Here is a 24,650-nt window from a genome sequence, read left to right as displayed (position 1 = left end):
GCAAACGTTAGAGCGAGAGAAATAATTTTGGCCCTAGACCGCCTCTTTAACTAAAAACATGTAACCAGTAAAAAAGTGTTGCCTATGAGGATTTTTAAGTATCGAAGTTTTGTGCCATTCCACGAGCGTGTGCAATTTTGACATGTGACATGTTGGGTATCTATTTACTCGGCGTAACTTCATCTTTCACATTATGCAAAAACATTGGGCTAACTTTACTGTTTTTTTTTTTTATTAAAGCACATCAGTTTTTTTTTTTCCCCCCAAAAAAAGCATTCGAAAAATTGCTGCGCAAATACAGTGCGTGATAAAAAGTTGCAACGACCGCCATTGTATTCCATAGGGTCTCTGTTAAAAAAACATATATAATGTTTTGGGGTTCTATGTAATTTTCTAGCAAATAAATGATGATTTTTTCATGTAGGAGAGGAATGTCAGAAATGGCCTGGGTGCTCCAGAACGCCTGAAGGTGCTCCCTGCATGTTGGACCTCTGTATGTGGCCACGCTGTGTAAAAGTCTCACACATGTGGTATCGCCATACTCGGGAGGAATAGCAGAATGTGTTTTGGGATGTAATTTGTGGTATGCATATGCTGTGTGTGAGAAATAACCTGCTAATATGACAATTTTGTGCGAAAAAAAAAAAATCTTGATTTTTGCAAAGAATTGTGGGAAAAAAATGACAACTTCAAAAAACTTGCCATGCCCCTTTCTAAATACCTTGGAATGTCTTCTTTCCAAAAAGGGGTCATTTTGAGGGAAATTTGTACTTTTCTGGCATGTTAGGGTCTCAAGAAATGAGATAGGCCGTCACTACTTCAGGTGTGATACATTTTCAGATATTGGCACCATAGCTTGTGGACTCTATAAAACTTTCACAAAGACCAAATAATATACACCAATTTGTACTTATTTTACCAAAGATATGTAGCAGTGTAAACTTTGGGCAAAATTTATGAAGAAAAATTACTAATTTGTTAAATTTTATAACAGAAACAAAGAAAAATTCATTTTTTTTACAAAAATGTTGGTATTTTTTCATTTATAGCACAAAAAATAAAAAACCCAGGAGGTAATCAATTACCACCAAAATAAAGCTCTATTTGTGTGGGAAAAAAAGGACAAAAATGTCATATGGGTAAAATGTTGTATGACTGAGTAATTGTCATTCAAAATGTGAGAGCACCGAAAGCTGAAAATTGGTCTGGTTATTAAGGGGGTTTAAGTGCCCAGTGGTCAAGTGGTTAAAGTGGAGTTCCACCCTAAAATGGAACTTCCGCTTTTCGGAATCCTGCCTCCCCCCCATACGGTGTCCCATTAAGCAACTTTCAGGGAGGAGGAGGAAGCAGATAATGCAGGTATTTGCTCCCACTTATGGGATTAGATAGCCGCAGTATCTGCGAATATCTATGCCATATCCGGCCCCTCCTCCGTCCTCCCCCGCTGTCTGAGAGACACACATGTCCCAGAAGACAGCCGGGACCATTGGGATCGCACAGCACAACTTGTGCATACGCAGTAGGGAACCAGGAAGTGAAGCCGCAAGGCTTCACTTCCTGGTTCCCTTATGATGATGGCGGAGGCAGCACCCGAGGGACAGATCGTATTCGGATGCCAACATCGCGGGCGCCCTGGACAGGTAAGTGTACATATTTTAAAAGTCAGCAGCTGCAGTATTTGTAGCGGCGGAACTGTGCTTTAAGGAAATTAAACTTGGGAACGCGGGGGGGAAAGATGCCCAAATTATAGTGCTAGTCTACTGCTCAGTCTGCAATCTGATCACCCGATTCCCCCGATTCCCCATTTTGATCAATTTTCTCATCTGACAATTCACAGACTGCAAAGTATAAATGAGGATAGACACAATTTCAGAAGAGCCGGCAACTCCGATGATCCTTAATCCATTTTATTGATACATGAGAAAGAGTAAAAAATACAAACGGCTCATGTGATCTGGCTGGTCAGTCTTGTTCACAGCACCTAAATGAGAATAAATCCAAGTACAGTCCATAATAATAAGGAAAGTGTGGAAAGTAAGGAAGAGCTCTATTAATCAGCGGACTGCTGTCCTTGATTGGGGAAAGAACAAATGATCTGGTAACCTGTCACTCCTGTACTCTTGGTTGGACTCGTCCTCCTCTGCTGCCATGCCAGGTGGTGATCCATTGACTAATAAGCTCTTCCCTATTCTCCCTAATATCCTAGATTTTCTCCAAACATACCTTATGCAGAACTTTCTGGTCTACTCCCTAGGATTGCGCGCCTCTGATTATTAGATCAGATTGCTCTGTCATTGGCAGCACCCCAGATGTTAAATTTGGCCTCTGCGTTTGACTATTTTTATATGCTGGCACCTCTGAGCCATACAGAACGCCGATTACACAGAGCTCTGGCATGGATTTATTTGGAACCCAAACTTGTTCTACCTGTTTTGTTAAATCACATCCCTGAGTCTTCACAACAAACTGCTAAACTAGCAGCTGATACTTGTAACAAGTGTGACAACAGGGTGTGTGTACATAGAGTCTGTGTTTGTTTAAACATCCGCACTTGAGAAACATTACAGTGTAAACTGCATCGGTATTTGTGTGTTTTTTTAATTTATCAATAAAACATCCTTTTAAGAGTTCTCGTAAGGTTCCACTCCAAGCATCCCACATAGGGATTGTTAGCCAAGGCTGCAAACTACAATGACTGGCACAGCCACCTAAGTAAGTAACCACATCCATAGACTGTAACTACACGGATTACATTCATCTGGATAGTCTGTATGGTTTATTGCTCTTCATTCTGCTTTACACATAAGGCTGGCCATACACTATACCAGGGCTCAAAATTTCAAGCCCTGAGCTACTAGCCAGGCCTCAAGAGTTACTCGCCACCAGTTGCCCCACCTAATTCATACACTGCCCTGCGCCTAATTGCACCCGTAAACACGTTTCAAAATTAAATATTACCAACAACAACTTTAACAAAATGGGACAGGGCACTGGGGGCAGACCAGAGGGACAGGGCACTGGGGGCAAACCAGAGGGACAGGGCACTGGGGGCAAACCAGAGGGACAGGGCACTGGGGGCAAACCAGAGGGACAGGGCACTGGGGGCAAACCAGAGGGACAGGGCACTGGGGGCAAACCAGAGGGACAGGGCACTGGGGGCAGACCAGAGGGACAGGGCACTGGGGGCAGACCAGAGGGACAGGGCACTGGGGGCAGACCAGAGGGACAGGGCACTGGGGGCAGACCAGAGGGACAGGGCACTGGGGGCAGACCAGAGGGACAGGGCACTGGGGGCAGACCAGAGGGACAGGGCACTGGGGGCAGACCAGAGGGACAGGGCACTGGGGGAAAACCAGAGGGACAGGGCACTGGGGGAAAACCAGAGGGACAGGGCACTGGGGGCAGACCAGAGGGACAGGGCACTGGGGGAAAACCAGAGGGACAGGGCACTGGGGGAAAACCAGAGGGACAGGGCACTGGGGGAAAACCAGAGGGACAGGGCACTGGGGGAAAACCAGAGGGACAGGGCACTGGGGGCAAACCAGAGGGACAGGGCACTGGGGGCAGACCAGAGGGACAGGGCACTGGGGACAGACCAGAGGGACAGGGCACTGGGGGCAGACCAGAGGGACAGGGCACTGGGGGAAAACCAGAGGGACAGGGCACTGGGGGCAGACCAGAGGGACAGGGCACTGGGGGCAGACCAGAGGGACAGGGCACTACTGGGGGAAAACCAGAGGGACAGGGCACTGGGGGAAAACCAGAGGGACAGGGCACTGGGGGAAAACCAGAGGGACAGGGCACTGTGGGAAAACCAGAGGGACAGGGCACTGGGGGCAGACCAGAGGGACAGGGCACTAGAACTGGGTCTCTTCCCTATTCTCTTGCTGTCTCCTCTGCAACTCCCATCCATCCTCTCTCTCTCTCCCTCCCATTCATCTCATCCTCAGGAGCCTGTGTGTGCGGCTCCACGCTTGCATGTCCCCACTCCCCCCTTTTATTCAGGCTGGCAGAGAGAAGAGGAGCTGCAGCACAGCGGGAGGGAGTACAATCCAGCGCTGAGATCCACACAACTGCACAGCCATTGACACCGTAGCACAGCGCACACTGACAGCGCACAGCACACATTGAGACCAGTCTGCTCACAGTGCTCAGGCTAAACTGTTGGACACTTACATAGAGCACAAGGAGAAGAAAACTGCACAAACTAGAAGGCTGCTGCTCTCATGTCAGGGCAACTTTCAGTGAGCGCTGCACCGGAGTGGTCATTTTCGCAATCCTCCACCTCACTCATTACTTCCTGCTCCCTGCTCCCTGCTCTCTGCTCTTCAGCTACATTGGTCGGGGCCCGGGGGAGGGGGGCAGGCTCAGAGAGGTCATACTGTTAGGTCCCATGGCTTAATGAGAATTGTAAGTAGAGCACCTGTGTACTGCTCTGCCTGTGCGCGGCTCACCAGACTACTTTTCCCGAGCATGCACCTTTCCTCTTCAGCCACCAATCTCATCGGGACTCTAAGTGTAGGCACAGATTAGAGGGACATTGGTCATGCAGCCCTGTCATCACTCGCCCCCAGCCTAAATCCACTCGCCAAATGCTAGTAGGCGAGTGGAAATTTTGAGGGCTGCACTATACAATCTGCTTTAGAGTTACCAAACTAATATGAGGACAATCCATTAAAATGCTACTTTAAGTGGTTCTTCACCCTATAAATATACAAGTCAGCAGCTACAAATACTGTAACTGCTGACTTTTATTTGGACACTTACCTGTCCAGGGATCACAACTGCCACCTACCTCCCCCACGCTGCACTACCACCCGCTGTTCTTACCCTGGATGCGGGCGGTGAGAGCAGTGGTCAGAGCGGATGCAGCAAACTTTGGGAAAGTTGCTCCGGTGTCCTGAAGCAGCACCCGCAGTGCATCTCCTCTCTGCTCCTCCCAGTGCTAGGCGTCTCACAGGACCACCTGATGGTTTGGCCAATCCGGAAACGGTTTTCATACCTGCTAGGATCAGTGTTGCAACAGCAAATATTCATTCGCTGTTGCAACACACCTGGGTGGGCTCCAGACGCATCCTCTGCGACCCGGGTCCACCCTATTTTGAAGCCTATTAGAGCCTCTGGCTCCAATCAGGTGCTTTTTGAATGTCCCAGAAGGCTGCAAGGGAATTGTGAAAGGGGGGGTTTGCAAATTTCCGCTCGGATCTCCACAGCAAGCCAAACGGAAGTGGGAGTGGGTACTAGAGGTCAACCGATATGGGTTTTTCTCTGGCCAATGCCAATGCCAATATTTTGAAATCGGGGTGGCCAATGGCCGATATATGATACCGATTTTTGCGGCCGTTTTTTTTGGCAGGTGGCACTGGCTCGTGGCACTGATTGGCAGGTTGCACTGGATGGCTCTAATTGGCACTAGAAGCTGGCACTAGCAGATGGCACTGATTGGCAGGTGGCACTTCTTGGCACTGGCACTTATTGGCACTAGCAGGTTGCACTGGATGGCACTGAAATATGGTACTAGCAGATGGCACTTATTGACACTGGCAGGTGGCACTAGTTAGCATTGGCAGGTGGCACTGGTTGGCACTGGCAGATGGCACTAACAGGTGACACTGGCAAGTGGCACTGACTGGCAGGTGGCACTAATTGGCACTGGCAGGTGGCACTGGATGGCATTGGCAGGTGGCACTGGATGGCTTTAGTTGGCACTGGCAGGTGGCACTGGATGGCAGGTGGCACTGGTATTGGCATTGGCAGGTGGCACTGGCAGGTGGCACTGGCAGGTGGCACCGACTGGCAGGTGGCACTAATTGGCACTGGCAGGTGGCACTGGATGGCATTGGCAGGTGGCACTGGGTGGCTTTAGTTGGCAATGGCAGGTGGCACTGGATGGCAGGTGGCACTGGTATTGGCACTGGCAGGTGGCATTTGCAGGTGGCACTGGATGGCAGGTGGCACTAATTGGCACTGGCAGATGGCACTGGTGCAAAAAAAAAATGGTGTCACCCCCCTCGATGCAGACCCCCTCCCCTTCCTCAGTACAGACACCCCCCCTCCTCCTCAGTACAGAATCCCCCCCCCCTTCCCCCCGTAGTACAGACCCCCCCCCCCTCAGTACAGACATCAGAGAGCGGTGTATGTGTCCCACGAGCGTGGGCCCCTCCTCCTCTGTGGGGGTATACAGAGAGGAGGGTCGCCGCGCTGGGTGTACCAAGATGGCCGCGGCTCCGGAGCTAGGCCGAAGCCGTGGCCTTTCCTGATGCTATGGCTGCGGCGGCAATCCGCGGAACACAGTGTGCTGATCCAAAGGGGGTGACCCCTTCGGATCACGGATCAACGGTGATCCGTTGCACCACTAGCGACCATGTTAAATATTGGCCTAATTTGGATAAAAATCGGCCAATGCCGACTTCTCCAAAACGGACGAATATCGGCCGATATATCGGTCGACCTCTAGTGGGTACCTGTCAAAACCGGGTACCTGCCCCCCCACCCTCAAACAATTCACTCTACGTGCAGTGACAGACATTTTATTGCATGGTAAAACATCTGCCACCATAGGGACACACTGGAGACAATTGTTTGCTATGTGTCCCATTCACACTGCAAAGCAGCCTATCGCTGCACTGCATTGTCCTGCGATAAAATGTAGACAAGCTGCATTTGATCGCAGTGCACCGACCTGAATCGCACTGTAATGTCAGGCAGCACATCGCACGCCTGACATTGCAGTGAATGAAGTGTACATTTTGTACATTTCAAATAAAGCCGGTACAAAAAAAAAAGCTGGCAACGCAAATCAGCGTCAAATCGGGCAGACATACAGAACTTCCACATTAAGCCAAGTTCACACTGGCATTAAAAGCAGGCATTTGAGGGGCATTAAAAATGCCCCTAAACACCTATGTACAATGGATAGCATACAGTGCTGTTCACATTATCAAAATATGAAGCATTAGCGTCGCCTGTCTTCAAAATTGAAGCCTCATGTCGAGTCAAGAGGCGTTTGAAACAATATTGGCTATTGTCTTCCCAATTCTCATCCCGGTCAATCAGGAAGCGTGTCCTGAGACCCATCACCTGATTGGCCAAGAGGAGAAGCGATCCTATTTGCCATCAAGGAGGAGGGGGAAGGAGATGTAGGAGAAGCCGCCATGAAGCACCAGGAGGAGAAGATGCCGCCCACTGCCTGGAGGAAGAGCTGCCCGCAACCTAGGGGTAAGTGCGGGGCTGGTGACTAACCAACCCCCAAAGAAGTATCATAAGGAAATGATTCCGGACAGCTGCACTTCCAAAAATCCTTTTATTGAAGCTTCATGTGACCAGTGGTTAATAGACGGAGCAGAGGACAAAGAGGTACACAAAAAATTATACCACTAGCTGCCACTAAGCCCTGGTTCACACTGATGCAACTTTGAAATCACGCTACTTTACTTGAAGTAGTGCGATTTCAAAGTAGCAAGGTCAGCGCGATTTCAGGTGCTACTTGATAGACATTTGTGTGGCTTCATACACAGATGTCTATAGAAATCGCACCTGAAATCGGCAAAAGTAGTGCAGGAACTTTTTTTGCAAATCGGTGCGGCGCCGCAAAATCGGTGTCGCACAGATTGGAACAGTGCCATTGCCGTCAATTGGCTGCGACTTGTCATGCGATTTGATCTCTCAAATCGCATGACAAATCGCTCCAATGTGAACCTATGCTCAATCCCAGTCTTAGTCTTTAGGGTTCAATATTGAGTTGACTCACCAACCTTTGCAGCTATAACAGCTTCAACTCTTCTGGGAAGGCTGCCCACAAGGTTTAGGAGTGTGTCTTTGGGATTGTTTGACCATTCTTCCAGAAGTGCATTTGTGAGGTCAGGCACTGATGTAGATGAGAATGCCTGGCTCACAGTCTCCGCTCCAATTCATTCCACATGTGTTCAATCAGGTTGAGGCCAGGACTCTGTGCAGGCCAGTCAAGTTCCTCCACCCCAGACTTGCTCATCCATGTCTTTATGGATCTTGCTTTGTGCACTGGTCCAAATCATTTGGTGGAGGGGGGATTATGGTGTGGGGTTGTTTTTCAGGGGATTGGCTTGGCCCCTTAGTTCCAGTAAAGGGAACTCTTTAAAGGGAGAAGCTAGTTTGGCTGGTCTTCTCCTATGAGTCACAGGAGAGCTATTCGTTTTGCACTCCTGTGGCACATTTTCAGCATGGTCACAGGAACCAGTCCCGGCACTGTGTCATCACTACAATAAAGTCTGGATCCAAGCCGCTGAGAGGCTGAGACGGCCGCTCCCTATCCCGCCACAGCTAGGGAACGAGGAGGAGCAGAAGAGCTGTAGAGGGGAGATGCTGGTTGACAGGCAGCAGCTCTCTGCTTGCGGTGTTTGATCGCTTGGTTCTCAGTGTAGAGGCGCTAGGGGACAGAAGCTGCATTCACCCAAGTACGTATGATGGGAAAAACACCCCAAACCCATACTTCTCTTTTAAGGCTTCAGCATACCAAGACATTTTGGACAATTTCATGCTCCCCAACTTTTCGGGAACAGTTTAGGGATGGCCCCTTCCTGTTACAACATGACTGTGCCCCAGTACACAAAGCAAGGTCTATAAAGACATGGATGAGCAAGTTTAGGGTGGAGGAACTTAACTGGCCTGCACAGTGTCCTGACCTCAACCCAAAAGAACACCTTTGGGATGAATTAGAGCAGGGACTGCAAGCCAGGCTCTCTCGTCCACATCAGTGTCTGACCTCATGAATGCGCTTCCGGAAGAATGGTCAAACATTCCCATAGACGCCTAAACATTGTGGAGAACCTTTCCAGAAGAGTTGAAGCTGTTATAGCTGTAAAGGGTGGACCAACTCAATATTGAACCCTACAGACTAAGGGCTCTTTCACACGGAGCGGATCCGTAATTGATCCGCTCCGTTAGCCTGTTTGGCTCAGCGAGGATCCTCCGTAAATCCCCGCTGAGCTGTCGGCGGACAGGGCGGTCCCCGCACACAGTGCAGAGACCGCCCTGTCTCTCCTCCGCTCTCCCCTATGGGGAATCGGATGAATACGAACCGTGTGTCCGTATTCATCCGATCCGTTCCGCCGGACGGAAGAAAAATAGGGTTTTCTTCCGTCCGCAAAAGCGGATCTTTGCGGACGCGGATGGTTGCGGACGTTAGCGGATGCATCATCCGCTAACGTCTGCAATCCCATAGGGATACATTACAAGTCCGTAAACGGACTTGTAATAAACGGACCGTTTGTCCGTACGTGTGAAAGAGCCCCAAGACTGCAGGTGTCCCAATATTTTTGAGATTATATATATATATATATATATATATACACACACACACATACATACAAATGTTTTGGCTTGCATGTACATTTTAAACTCCTCAATGGGTTGTTTTATAAGGTGAGGGGTCACATATACTTTAACTTATGCTAGATCTAACTGAGATTGTACAATGAGATTGTACAGTGTATGGTCAGCATCACCCTAATGTTTATTGGTGGTTATGGAGAAGGGTGCTGACACCTTGACCTGTGTGACTTCCATGGAGAAGCAGGCTGTGGCCAGAGGATCCTGTGTCATCCTCCCCGATGTCCAGATCTGTGATGAGACATGTTCCCGGAGGGCACCACTTACCGGCTATTTATGAATGTACCCGGAGAGGTGACCGCTTCCAGGGCATAGCTTCAGCTTCCAGGAATAGGCATGCAGACATCAGACCACGCCCTCCTCCGAGCTGTCACCGTCAGACCACGCCCTCCTCCGAGCTGTCACCGGGCAGTGAGATGTCACCGCCTGTCCTCGGGTACAGCCGCCGTATGATCGGACACACACAATCATCAGCACATCGCCATCATTGCACTCTACTCGCCGAATCCCTTTATATGACGTCATGCCAATGTAACAATAGCTGCACATGGGAGGGATGCCATCTGAATGGAGTAGATCGGGAGCCTGCATTGTTTGTACCGCTGTCACCTGGATGGGTCATGTGTTCCAGCAGGTTCTAGAAGCTGGTCTGTACAGCGATTTAGTAATCACATCAGGCTTGGATAGGGGAGATCTCAGATGGGTGGTCTACAACTGAACTGGGGGTGCTGCAGGGAGAAGAATGGGGGGTGGTGATAATAGTCCTGCTGGACTCAGGGCTTCTCTACATTGGGCTCTGAAGAGCGATCCGCATTCAGATCGCTCTTCACAGTGTATTTGACAGGCAGTAAGGAGTTGTATTACCTCTGCACCACCTGCTTTAACCCCTTGATCGCCACACTAGCTGCAGATGCCTACTTAGAGGGTGACAGGGGGTTCAATTCAAAGCACAGCTTTGTGGCTGCAGTTTGTGTACACCCTGGCAAGTGCCTCTGCAGCTAATAGGTAAGAGTGTGGCTCAATCAGGACATTTTACCACCCCTCAACAGGTTTGGATTATTTGGGCCATCTGAAAATTAGAAAAAGGAAGCTGGCAATAAAGGGAAACTTCAGGATCTATCTTTATGCCAGCTTGGCATGACACAGTTATCCATATCTTATATCTGGAGAGCTTCTGGGAAGGTGACAATCACTGTTGTAGTCGGGGCTGCATACTGCTGGGTCGTGCTTAAGGACATTGAAAATAGGGGGGGTCGCAATCTGCATTTTTTAAAAAAAGGGGGTCGCAATCTGCACATTGAAAACAGGGACGCCTGTGTTTAATATGCAAGCCGCTTAGGGCCCCGCAAAGCTGCGAAGAGCCCCCCAAATTACTAGAGGCCCCACCTGGTGAGAAGTCATTTTCGCCCCCTCACCCCGCTTCTCAACTCGCTGGCTGCATGGGAGAAGAGGTAAGAAGTCAGCACTCCCCGCTTCTCAATTTAATGTAAGATGTCATTTCCGACAGCAGAACACCCCCTCCCCCCCCTCTTCTCAACTTTCTATAATGTGACATGTCACTGTCGTCAGCGCCCCCCGCTTCTCATTTTTAATGTGCCAGGTCATTTTGCTTAGGGCCCCAGGGAGGTCAGGATCGGCACTGTCCAGCAGGATCGGAAAATTGTTATCATAGTGTGTAGCTCAGGATACTACAGAGGTTTTCAGCATCCCCAGTGGCTATGGTTGCCACCTCATCCCTTTAAAACAGAACACATATGAATTACACAGGTTCTGGGGCTAATTTAATGCAGGTAAGGCACCAAATGAGTCTAATTACCACCTTAATTAGCCTCAGAACCTGTGTAATTCATATGTGTTCTGTTTTAAAGGGATGAGGTGGCAACCCTACCAGTGGCCCTCCAGAGATCAGAAAATGAGGAGGACATTGTGTCAAACTGGACAAATGTACCTTGGTAATAAAGAGAATTCCTGCAGGTCTGCTTTAAATCGAAAGTTTAGGCAATCTTTACATAGTCAAGCTTGGATCAACGTAAATATGCGTGTGCCACGCTTATAGGGTCCTCATGGAAGACTTGTGGTTGGGGGGGTTAAAAACACGTGGTTGAGCCTCATTAGTGCCCCCCTCTCCTTTAGCTGCAAAGGCAGTAGACAGGGTCATTCACGTGCTTGTGCAAAAACAGATCGTTCCTGTCCTGTTTGGCGGCCAGTACCTCTGTCGAATGGGACTTATTCAAATAATTGGGGGTGCATGTTGGTATTGGTGCAGCCATAGGCGTGCGCACAGGGTGTGCCAGGTGTGCCAAAGCACACCCTAATCACTCCCTGCAGTGCAGATTCCCCCTGCTGACCAGGGCCCCCTCCCACAGCATGGTTGGCTTCCCTCCTCTCCCATTGGTTACTGCAGTGGGCACACATAGATGATATTTCAGGATGAGTGGGGGAAGGGGTAATGTCATTTACCGGCCCCTTCCCTTTCTGAATGAACACAGTGAGAGATCGGTACCCTGTTTTTGAGCTTTCAGGTGCACACCCTAATGCTACAGGCTGCGCACACTTATGGGTGCAGAATTTAAGAGGGGGTTAAGACAATCAGCGAGAAGGAGTTGAATTGTCTGCTCACCGTCAAACACTTCTGAAAAGTGATCTGAACGCAGATTGCTTTTCATAGGCATGGTCATTTATCCTCAAGACCTCATTCTCACCTGTTTTTTCCCTAAGCACATGACAAAGTGATGAGAAAGCATGCATTTTGCTGCACATTTCAGAAATGTGCTGCAAATGTGTTGTGCTTGCAGTGTTATTACTTGTTAATGGCACCCAAAGTACGAGTAGCAGTCGCGCATTTGTCACATGGAAAATGAATTGTAAAAAAAGTGCCTCCAGTCCAACAAAAGGTTTTGGAGCTTTCTTGGTGTGTTTGTCATGCATAGGGCAGCCCATTCAAGTAAATGGGCTGTCCTATACATGACGAGAAGAAATGCGCAACAAACGATCAAAATGATGCAAGCAGGAATTTGAGATCCCTCTAGGTTCAAGTGTAGATCTGGGTGAGCAATCGCCATCTACTGCAATGTTACAAATGATTTAAATTTTAAGCTAATGGCATAACAACATTTCCACACTGATACATTGACACAGATGTACTAGAACCGGTACACTCAGAATCTGGTGCAGCTGCACATGGTAACCAGCTTCTAACTTCAGCTTGTTCAATTATGCTTTGACAATAAGCTTGGGTTCACACTGAATGCGGGTTTGAAATCGCGCGTGTTCAGTTGAACTTGCACAATTTGAAACTGGCATTTCTGTTCTACTTCGGGGGTGATTTGAGGCACATCTGTGTGGGCTCCTGCACAGATCTCTATTGAAAGTTGCCAAAAGTAGTGCAGAAACGACTTTTGTGCCGTTGCCGGCAATAGGTGGCGATTTGGCAATGCAATTTGACATAGGGGCTAAGGGTCGGTTCACACTGGTCTGACATGCACTCTGACTTCTAGAGCACAAGTCACATGGCATGTCAAATTAATGGTTCCCGATAAGAGGAACTGGACCGAATTGAGTCGGCCCAACTTTGAAAATGCTCCCTTTACTACTTTGGTTTGACTTGGGCATGATTTCAGCCCTTAATTTGAATGCAATTATCATCTTAACTGGTCCAACTTGTGGCATGCGACTTGTGCTCTGAGGATCTTGAGGGGGGAACTCCATGCCAAGAAAAAAACCTTGTGCACTATCCATGAGCCTAGTATAGATCCCGAGGGGGGACCGACACCAAACTGTAAAAAAAAAAACAGTATGGGAAACCCCCACGCCAACATTTTTGTTTTTTTCAAATGGCATTGGGTCCCCCCAGATCAATACAAGACCCTTACCCGAGCATGCAGCCAGGCAGGTCAGGACCATACCCTCAACATGGAGAGGGTGGCTGCTTTGGGACAGAGGGGGTTCTGCGCCCTCCCAAAGCACCTTGTCCTCATGTTGATGGGGACAAGGGCCTTTTCCCAACAACTCTGGTCGGTGGTTGTGGGGGTCTGCAGGCAGGGGACTTATCAGAATCTGCGAGCCCCCTACCCATTCACTAGCGTTACAAACAAACAAAAAAAACACACACACACACACACGACTGTTTTGGAAAAGTCCTTTATTAAAAATGGAGAATGTCCCCTGTCGTAGCTCCATGTCTTCTTCCTCGGGTCTTCTCCTGGTTCTTCTACCTCTGCTTTCTCACGGTGTCTGCCATTGCTTATATAGCCATGGGGCGTGACACGAGGGGACGGGATCTTTATGTGACGTCTCCGAATTGCCATGCCTATATAACAAATGTCAGACACCGGACCTGACACAACAGTGGGGAGGCAGCGCCGGAGGAATACCGGGTTGGTGGAGGAAGAAGAACTGGGACAAAAAGTGGAGGAAGAATAACTTGAAGAAGCAAAAGGAGAAGCCCGGAGAAAGAAGACATGGAGCTATGACAAGGGACATTCTTCATTTTTAATATAGAATTTTTCCAAAACCGTCTCTTGTTTTCATGTAACACTAAACTTTTGTTGGGTGAATTGGTAGGGGTACATAAGGTCGGGGCTGGAATCTGGGGGGCCCCCTCATTAAAGGTGCTCTCAGATCCTGAAGAAGCCCCTGTTCCCATCAACATGGAGACTAGGTGCTTTGGGGTGGGGGGTGCTCACTCGTCTCTCCCCTTTCCTGACCTGCTGGGCTGCATGCTCGGATAAGGGTCTGGTATGGATTACGGGGGGGGGGGGGCCATGCCATATTTTTCTTTTGCAGTGGATTCTCCCTTAAGATTCATACTCCAACTCGAAGTCAAATAAAAGGAAAATTGATCAATCCTGATGCTCTGTCTCCTTTCTTGAGGCCTCAGAGTGCCAGGACAGTAAACATATTCCCTGAAATGACCTATTTTTGGAAAGTAGACCGTTTAAAGTATTTAGTAAGAGGCAATGTAAGTTTATTTTTTCACAAAGTTGTCATTTTAACAAGTTAAAATAAAGTTATTTCTCACACATAGCCAGTGGCAGCTGGTGCTCAAAATTTTTGGGGGGGGGGGCGCAAACAAAAAAGAAAAAAAAATTGCAGCCTCACTGTGCCCATCAAATGCAGCCACTGTGCCATCAATTGTCACCACTGTGCCATTCCATCAAATGCAGCCACTGTGCCATCAATTGTCACCACTGTGCCATGCCAAACGCAGCCACTGTGCCATCAATTGTCACCACTGTGCCATGCCATCAAATGCAGCCACTGTGGCATCAATTGTCACCACTGTGCCATGCCATCAAACGCAGCCACCGTGCCATCAATTGTCACCACTGTGCCATGCCAAACGCAGCCACCGTGCCATCAATTGTCACCACTGTGCCATGCCATCAAATGCAGTCACTATGCCATCAATTCGCACCACTGTGCCATGCCATCAAACGCAGTCACTGTGCCATGCCATCAAACACAGCCACTGTGCCATCAATTGTCACCACTGTGCCATGCCATCAAATGCAATCACTATGCCATCAATTCGCACTACTGTGCCATGCCATCAAACGCAGTGACAGTATGCAAAAAAACATGTTACACCCTAAATACAGGTTACTAGGTGAAAATCCAAATTGAATAAATGCTTGAACAAAGTTGAATGTAAAATAGGGGTAGCAACTACAGAATTTGGTGTTCCAGAAAAAGACAATAAGCACCACTAGGGGGAGACTACTATTTGAAATAATGACTCCTCGAGGACTGGAGATGAGAAACAATGAGAAATTGTATAATATATATATATATATATATATATATATATACACATATACATATACATACACACACACACACATACATATACACACATACATAGGGGTTCTGAAGAATTTTCTAGCAAAAAAAATATTTTTACATGTAGGAGAGGAATGCCAGAATTGGTGGTGAGAGGGGGTTGGAACAGTGGCAGCGGCAGCTCCGATTTGACATGCGATTTCAAATTGGCCCAGTATTTACTCATTTTTACTGTGTAAAAGAGTAAGAGCCAGTTCACACTGGGGCGGCACGACTCGGCAAGGCGTGCTGAAGACGACTTCAGAGGCGACTTGCAAAATGACCTCTGTATAGAAGTCAATGCAAGTCGCTCCGGGGTCGCCCCCAAAGTCGTACAAGAACCTTTTTCTAAGTCGGAGCGCCTTGCGTCGCTCCTATTAGAACGGTTCTATTGAATATAATGGGATGCCACTTGTCAGGCGGCTGAATCGCCTGACGAGTCGCCCCAGTGTGAATCGGCTACTCCATTTCTATTTATAACTTACAATAACGGTCAAGAGAGGAAACTTCAGGTGGCGGTGGGAACAGTGGCAGTGGTGAGGGGGGGTTGTGATCAGTGGCAGCGGTGGTGGTGAGAGGGGGTAGGATCAGTGGCAGCGGTGGTGGTGAGAGGGGGTAGGATCAGCGGCAGCGGTGGTGGTGAGAGGGGGTAGGATCAGTGGCAGCGGTGGTGGTGAGAGGGGGTAGGATCAGTGGCAGCGGTGGTGGTGAGAGGGGGTAGGATCAGTGGCAGCGGTGGTGGTGAGAGGGGGTAGGATCAGTGGCAGCGGTGGTGGTGAGAGGGGGTAGGATCAGTGGCAGCGGTGGTGGTGAGAGGGGGTAGGATCAGTGGCAGCGGTGGTGGTGAGAGGGGGTAGGATCAGTGGCAGCGGTGGTGGTGAGAGGGGGTAAGATCAGTGGCAGCGGTGGTGGTGAGAGGGGGTAGGATCAGTGGCAGCAGTGGTGGTGAGAGGGGGTAGGATCAGTGGCAGCGGTGGTGGTGAGAGGGGGTAGGATCAGTGGCAGCTGTGGTGGTGAGAGGGGGTAGGATCAGTGGCAGCGGTGGTGGTAAGAGGGGGTTGGAACAGTGGCAGCGATGAGGGGGGTTGGAACAGTGGCAGCGGCGGCAGTGAAGGGGGGTTGGAACAGTGGCAGCGATGGTGGTGAGAGGGGGTGAGGATAGGGTTGCCACCTCATCCCTTTAAACCCAAACGCATATTAAATACACAGGTTCTGAGGCTAATTTAATGTAGACAAGGCACCAAGGGAGTTTAATTACCGCCTAATCAGCCACAAAACCTGAGTAATTAATATGCGTTCGGTTTTAAAGGGATGATGTGGCAACCCTAGGTGAGGAGAGTGCGATCCATTGTATTGGCAATTTGTCACTTACTTAGTCAGTTGATTCCCCCTCAGTATTCACATGCCTCCAGGGATGCCTCTGTGTCATGGGGTCTCCTCCCGAGGGGAGAGCTCCTCCCCCTTCATGCTACTGGTGTCAGCTGACTTTCTTTTTCAGTGTCTGCCTCCACCTCACTATATAGCTTCTCTCTGGAGGCGGGGTGGTCTCCAGTGAAGTGATAGTGCTCAGCCTCCTCTCAGCGGCCAGCTGCTGCAACTCTGGTAGTTCCGCCACTGGCTGTTAGTGATAGCCATAATACACTGGGGTCGATTTACAAAAACTGGAGAGTGCAAAATCTGGTGCAGCTGTGCATGGTAGCCAATCCGCTTCTAAAGGCGGCCATACACGGTTCGAATTTCGAAAGAATTTTCTTTCGAAAATCGTATGAAAGAATTTTCGTTCGTATTTCGCACCGTTAGTGGGCTGCAGCAACAGCCGATTTTCGTGCGGCAAGCAAATTTGAGAAATCCGACATGTTGGAAATTTTTAGAAAAACGAACGATTTTCTGATCAATGATGGGAGAATTGTGCGAGAAAAAACACGTATGTGCAAGAAAAGAATATTCCCAGAGAGAAAAGAATATTCCCGGAGATAAACGAATATTCCCGGCAACATGAATATTTTGTCGGCCGAATTTCGAAAATCAATGGTGGCATCATCGGATCACAATAAAAACAAACTTTCTGATTTTGAAAAGAAAATTTGTTCGAAATTCGTTGAACAGCACTGTGGCGTTGATTTAATAAAACTGGAGAGTGCAAAATCTGGTGCAGCTGTGCATGGTAGCCAATCAGCTCTGTTCAGCTTCTTTAATTAAGCTTTGACAATAAAACCTGCAAGCTGATTGGCTATCATGCACGGCTGCACCAGATTTTTTACTTTCCAGTTTTAGTAACTCTCCCCCATTGTGTCTGATTATGCCCAGGTTCACACTGGGCTGCAGGAGTGAAGCCGTGCGAGTTCAGCTGAACTTGCACGATTTCACTCCCGCTGGCAGTCCCGATTTCGGCCGCGATTTCAGAGACATCTGTGCAGGTTCTGCACAGATGTCAATGTAAATCGCGGCCCGAAATCGCAAAAAGTAGTACAGGAACTACTTTTTGAAATCGGTGCAGTGCCGCAGATGCGGTGTCGCGCCGATTAGGACGGTGCCATTGCCGACAATTGCCGGCAAATCCCGCCGATTTGAGATGCGATTTGACATCTCAAATCGCATCTCAAATCGTACCAGTGTGAACCAGGCCGATATATGAGAAATCAGTATGATGTAGATGAGGAAGCTGTCTATCTTCTTTCCACAATAGATGCCATAAGGATGCCCGGACTATATTCTCCCACCTAGGAAAAGCTGTAGGCAAGCAACAGAGTTGTGTTTGTTGATCTGCCAGAGATAAACAGAAGTACAAGATGAATATTTCCCTGAGCAAGCAAAAACTTTGGATTATTGAACAGAAGCTTGGCTGTATACAAGGGAGATACGAATTTAGCATTCCAGTAAAAAGGATTTGAGTCCCGCATGGAACGGGTGTGGGCACAATCAAGAATGCCAACACTGTCAGTGTACAGAGAGAAACACCGGCAGCCAGGGACAGGAGTAGTAAACAATTATCTTGAGGAAAAAAAGGATGTTGCACACTCCTAGGGGTCTATTCACAAGGAATTTGATATGCGATTGTCACAAAAAATACCCGTAATGTTTGTAATATGTGTGAAGTGTCAATTTCTATTTGTTGTTCGCAGGGCAAATGTAACCTGTCCTAATGTTCCACCCAAAGAGAAAATAGCCTTAAAGGATAAGTTCACTTTTTCAGAAAAAATAAGAAATGCACGTTTTTTTTACAGCTAAAAAAATGTGCATTTCTTATTTTTTGTTGCCAGAGTCTGTAAAGCATTACACCAATGATCAGAAGATGGCTGGTGCCATGCAGGTCTGCTGCAGTCAGATCTGTCAGTGTATAGGCGTGCTCGTTAGGGTGCCCACGTGTCCCGGATTGCCCGGGACTGTCCCGCAAATGACATGTCTGTCCCTGGTCCCGGGCACCTTCATTCTGGGACAATACAGTGTCCCGGAATGAAATCAAGGACACAGTCAACCCCTACTAACTAGTAACTACATTTCCAGAACTGGTTGCTAGGATTGGCACTGCCTGGCGTCTTGCAACCAGTGACAATTTACTCTCAGACAGTGAGGCCCAGGAGCGAGGCCTGCACCTACTGCAGCACTGCTGTCCCCACCCACCTCGGCACTTCCTCCTTCTCCGGCATCCAGCGGCAAGCAGCAGGGACTGGTGTGATCTTCACTCTCCAGATAGTGATGCCACTCCTTTCCTTCTACGCATGTGGCTCATGCAGAGGGAGTGGCAGCAGCACTGCATCTGGTGGCAGGCTATGGGTGGCAAGTGGCACTGCATTTGATGGCAAGTGGCACATTCAGCTGACAAATAACCCACCGCCAAATTCCCCATCAACCCTGAGGCTACATTTTCCCCCGCCCTGTCCCTGAATGGCAGTTTGGAAATGTGGTCACCCTAGTGCTCGTACCTCATACAAAAAAGCCGATACATTCTAACAGGCAGAATGAATGAACTTTCACAGTGCTTACATCACAGCACAGTGGTAGTTAATTAAAAACTGCAAGCCGAAAAGATTGCCGGACCTAGTATTCCATTAACGGAGTGCTGTGAATGAGTAAAAAATGTCGACATCTAGCAGGTGGAGAAGATTCCCCCCCCGCTGGCAAAGCACGGGAGTGGGTGGTGCAGGGTCCAGTGTATTCATGTTACAACCGCAATATAGGTGTAACATGTTATGAAAGGTGAACTTATCCTTTAGCCCTGTTCACATTGATGCCGATTTGGTATGTCAAGTTGCATGCCAAATCAGCGGCAATTGACAGCAATGGCAGCATCCGAATCGGTGCGACGCCGCATTTGCAGCGCTGCACCAGTTCACAAAAGTAGTTTCTATACTACTTTTGGCGATTTCGAGGTGCGATTTTTATTTATTTTTTTCTCATCGACATCTGTGCAGAAACCCACATGTCTCTGAAATCGGCCCTGAAATCAGGACTGACATGCAGGAATGAAATTGTGTGGGTTCAGCTTAACTCGCACAATTTCATTCCCGTAGTCCGTGTGAACCCGGGGCTCAATGTGGTTCTAAAGGCTTAAGAAGTTTTTTTACCTTTATGCATGAAGATAAAAAGACCTTCTGTGTGCAGCAGCCTCCCAGCCACCCTAATACTTACCTGAGCTCCATCGCAATCCAACGTTGTGCACAAGAACCTCAGCTCTCCAGGGACTCTTATGCCTAGTACACACGAGAGGACCGTTTCCGCGGATAAATCCTCTGGCAGATTTCGATCTGATGGTTGTACTAACCATCAGATCAAAATCCGCGCGGAATTCCCTCCTCGGTGACGTGTTGCGCCTTCGCCGCGCTGATGACGCGGCGACGTCCGCGACGCTGTAATATAAGGACTTCCACGCATGCGTCGAATCATTACGACGCATGCAAGGGAGGGAATCGGACGGATTGATCCGGTGAGTCTGTACAGACCCATCGGATCAATCCGCTGGACTGGATTCCAGCGGATCGATTTCTTAGCATGCTAAGAAATTTTGATCCGCTGGAAAACCATCGGCCCGAAAAATATCCGCGGATAAATATCCGCTGGGTTGTACACACCAGCGGATCTATCCGCTGAAAGTGATCCGCGGATAAATTCCAGCGGATAGATCCTCTCGTGTGTACGGGGCCTAAGGGCCCTTTCACACCTACGGACAAACGGTCCGTTTATTACAAGTCCGTTTACGGACTTGTAATGTATCCCTATGGGATTGCAGACGTTAGCGGATTATGCATCCGCTTAGGTCCGCAACCATCCGCGTCTGCAAAGATCCGCTTATGCAGACGGAAGAAAACTCTATTTTTCTTCCGTCTGGCGGAACGGATCGGATGAATACGGACACACGGTCCGTATTCATCCGATTCCCCATAGGGGAGAGCGGAGGAGAGACAGGGCGGTCTCTGCACAGTGTGCGGGGACCGCCCTGTCCGCCGACAGCTCTGCAGGGATTTACGGAGGAATCCTCGCTGAGCCAAACGGGCTAACAGAGCGGATCAATTACGGATCCGCTCCGTGTGAAAGAGCCCTTAAACTCTAAACTTTTCCATGGATTTTTGTTTGAAGGGAGTTGGCCGGGCACACCCATAGCATACACACGGCAGGACCTTTCTGCAAATTTTCCCAAAACGTTCCCAACATCACGTGGTTTTTCTGCTCTTTACCGCCACCCTTTGGTCAACTTCTGCTATTGTTGGTTGATTTTAACATTGGTTCTGGGCATGCGTGTTTGTACTTCAGACAAAAGTCTGATCGATTTCTGTACACATGGCAGGACTTTGCACCGTATGACTTTTGTTGCCGTTTGCAGAGCGAACTTTTGTCCGATGAAAACTGAAAAAGTTTGTCCGATGGAGCGTACACACGGTAGGATTTTTTTGAAAACTTGCTCATTTTGAAGTTTGTTGTTAAAAAGTCCCACCGTGTGTACGAGGCTTCACTCCCCATTGGCTGAGGCAGCAGCAGCAGGAGCCATTGGCAGGACAGGTAAGTATAACTTGTTTGTTGTAAAAACTAGTTTAGTATCACTTAAAGCGGGGGTTCACCCTAATTTTTTTTTTCTACCATGTCATCCAGCATACTAGGGCGAGCTACAGTATGCCTTTATTTTATTTTTTTGCGCCGTACTCACAGTTTAATCCCGTAGTTACGTTTCAGACTCCCCGCGAGGCTATGGCGCGTCACGCTTCCCGAAAATAGCCGAAATAGGACTTGGCTCTTCACGGCGCCTGCGCAGTCAGCTCCTAGTCTGTGCGCAGGCGCCGTATAGCGCCGTGAAGAGCCGAGTCCTACTCCGGCTATTTTCGGGAAGCGTGACGCGCCATAGCCGGCCGTCAATCATGTTCCCCTCTGCATAGGAACGCCCATTCCCTGCGGGGAGTCTGAAACTTAACTACGGGATTAAACTGTGAGTACGGCACAAAAAATAAAAATAAAGGCATACTGTAGCTCATGCTAGTATGCTGGATTTTATGGTAGAAACTTGTTATTTAGGGTGAACCACCGCTTTAAATAACAATTATGTTATACTTCCCTGGATCCTCCTATTCTCGGGTCCCTCTTCGGCTCTTCTGGCCCCTCCCTCCTGTCGAGTGCACCCACAGCAAGCAGCTTGCTATGGGGGCACCCGAGCCCAAGCCACAGCTCTGTGTGTTCATTCAGACACAGAACTGATTTTTGGCCCTGCACCTCTCTCTCCAGATTGGCTAACTCACTTCGATTGACCACTGTGGGAGCCAATGGCACCGCTGCTATGTCTCAGACAATCAAGAAGGAGAGTCCCAGACAGTCAAAGGGACTCGTGGACGTTGCTGGATGGAGGTGGGGCTTAGGTAAGAATTCGGGGGTGCTGGGGAGGCTGCTACACACAGAAGGCTTTTTTATATCCTAATACATAGAATGCATTAAGATAATAAAAAAAAAAAACTTCACAACTCCTTTATTAGGCTACTGCAGAGAGTGAATTGCGATACAGAATCAATACAATGTTGCAGAGACAAAGCTCTGTTGTCTCACAAGTTTACTGGACTGAAACCTTACAGATCATGTAAATAATGGAGTTCTGTCTTTCCAACATTGTATTCATTTTGTATAGCAGTTCCCTCTCTGCAACAGCTGATTCACTACACTGTCAGTGGTGAGCATATGAATCCATAAACTTAACAGAGGTCTTACTCATTGGTCAAATGTTCCTAGCCTATAGTTTTAGGCTATTTTTTCTATTGGTTAAATGTTGCTTACCCTTCTATTTACATGTTCTTAAAGAGAAAGTAAACTCCTTTGTTCCCTGCAAAGTAAAAACATAATGGGCTAGTATGCATTGCATACTAGCCCATTATGTGGCACTTACCTGCAAACGAAGCCCGCGTTGCAGGTATTGGCGCAGACTGCCCAATATTGATGGTCTCCCACATTGTAATTTAGTAAAGGCCCCATCAACTAAAGTTATTAAATGCATTAGGGTAAAGAACTGGAAAGTCTACACAGGGTAGGGACCATTTGATAAAAGGATATTTGTAAGGTGGTGCTCTTAACCACTTGCCTACGTGCACATACACCCCCTTCCTGCCCAGACAAGATTTTAGCTTCCGGCACTGCGTCATTTTAACTGACAATTGCGCGGTCATGCAACGTGGCTCCCAAACAAAATTGACGTCCTTTTTCCCCCACAAATAAAGCTTTCTTTTGGTGGTATTTGATCGCCTGTGCGGTTTTTATTTTTTGCGCTAGAAACAAAAAAAGAGCGTCAATTTTGAAAAAAAACACAATATTTTTTACTTTTTGCTACAATAAATATCCATTTTTTTAAAAAAAATATATATATATTTTTTCTCAGTTTAGGCCGATACGTATTCTTCTACATATTTTTGGTAAAAAAAAAAAAAAAATCGCAATAACCTGGTTTGCGCAAAAGTTATATTGCCTACAAAATAGGGGACATAATGATGTTTTTAAAAAAAATTTTTTACTAGGAATGGCGGCGATCTGCGTTTTTTTCGGGACTGCGACATTATAGCGGACACTTTTGACAAATTTTTGGGACCATTCACATTTATACAGTGAACAGTGCTATAAATATGCATTGATTACTGTATAAATGTGACTGACAGGGAAGGGGTTAAATGTGTATCCTGGGTGTGTTCTAACTGTAGGGGGAGGGGGTGACTGGGGGAGGTGACCGATCTGTGTCCCTATATACAAGGGACACAGATCGGTCTCCTCTCTCCCTGACAGGACGTGGAGCTCTGTGTTTACACACATAGCTCCATGTCCCTGCTCAGTTACTGGGCGATCGCGGGTGCGGCCGCCGGGCACGCGCACTGTGTTCCCAGTGACACGACGGGTGCGCGTCCGCCGCCGGTTGTGCGCGGGCGCGCCCTAGAGGCTTTAAATGACAGGACGTCATATGACGTCCTGTCGGAACAATAGAGCATTCCCCCCGCCGTGATTTGACGGTGGGCGGATTTTAAGTGGTTAAAAGAGAAGTATGGGTTTTAATTTTTTTTTTTTATTCATACTTACCTTGGTGGATACTGCAGCTGTCCCCCGCCGTCTCTGCACTGAGAACCAAGCCACGAACACCACCAATCGCTCGGTTCTCAGAGATACCCGAGAGGAAATCTGCTGACTGTCAGTCAGCGTCTCTCCTCTCTGCTTCTCCATGCTCATTGGAGCGCTAAACTGTGGAGGGGCGGGAGAGGCTGGCAGATTCAGACTTGGAAGTCAGGATGATGAGCTGCCTCGACTGATGGCAGTGACGTCAGCGGAGAGCGGATTCAGACTGCTCTCCGCTGAAAACAGGTCACAGGAGTGCAAAACGAATTGCACTCCTGTGACCCATAGGAGAAGCCCAGTCTAAAAAGCTCAGGCTGGACTTCTCCTTTAAAAAAAAAAAAAAAAAAAGATCAAGCTCCCAATAAAAAGACATGGACCCCCAATGCATTGTCATCTGCTTCCTTTACATCACCCCCCACTGTAGTGTTCTTTTCCCCCCACTGTAGTGTTCTCTGCCCCCTCCCCCCACAGTAGTGTTCCCTCGAAGTAGTGCCGTTTGCCCCCTTCACATTTCCCCCCATAGCAGTGTCTTCTGTCCCCCACAAATTGTCCTGTGCCCCTCTGCCCTCTGAAAGTGTCCGATGCCTCCCCATCCCATCAAAGCAGTGTCCTCTGTCCATTTCTCATCACAATACCTCTTTCCCCTCAAAGCTGAGATCAGGAGACGGCGTAGTGCTGGGTGGAAGTCGGGAGCAGGAGCTGCCAGAGTTAACGGTTATTAACAAGCTGGCGATTGATCGCTAGGACCGCCTAGCAACCAATCACTGAACAGCAGCTCCTGCCCATGCCCTCCATCCAGCACTATGCTGCCTCCTGCTCTCTGCCCTGCAGTGAATGAGAGTGGCAGGGCTGGGGGATGCAGAGCTGTGATCACGATCCACCTGTTGGCTCTCCGCGATTGA

At 48.4% G+C, this 24,650-nt stretch overlaps 1 protein-coding gene across 3 annotated transcripts in view; it reads right to left on the bottom strand.

Annotated features, from left to right (window-relative positions):
• Positions 1-16,663, bottom strand: part of TMEM117 (transmembrane protein 117) — a 316,364-nt gene extending 299,701 nt beyond the window's left edge. The window contains exon 1 of one of the 3 annotated variants that reach the window (XM_040343890.1): positions 16,559-16,663. The gene's annotated coding sequence lies outside the window, so the exon portion shown is untranslated. Of the gene's footprint in view, positions 1-2,223; positions 2,535-9,633; positions 9,937-16,558 lie in introns of those variants that run through there. The other 2 variants (XM_040343889.1, XM_040343891.1) reach the window with 2 other exon arrangements.
• Between the last annotated feature and the right edge of the window lie 7,987 nt (positions 16,664-24,650).

Source organism: Rana temporaria, chromosome 3 (genome assembly GCF_905171775.1).
Source record: "Rana temporaria chromosome 3, aRanTem1.1, whole genome shotgun sequence".
Classification (NCBI taxonomy): domain Eukaryota; kingdom Metazoa; phylum Chordata; class Amphibia; order Anura; family Ranidae; genus Rana; species Rana temporaria.
Note: the sequence above shows the minus strand (reverse complement) of the source record. Positions and strands in the feature narration are given on the sequence as shown.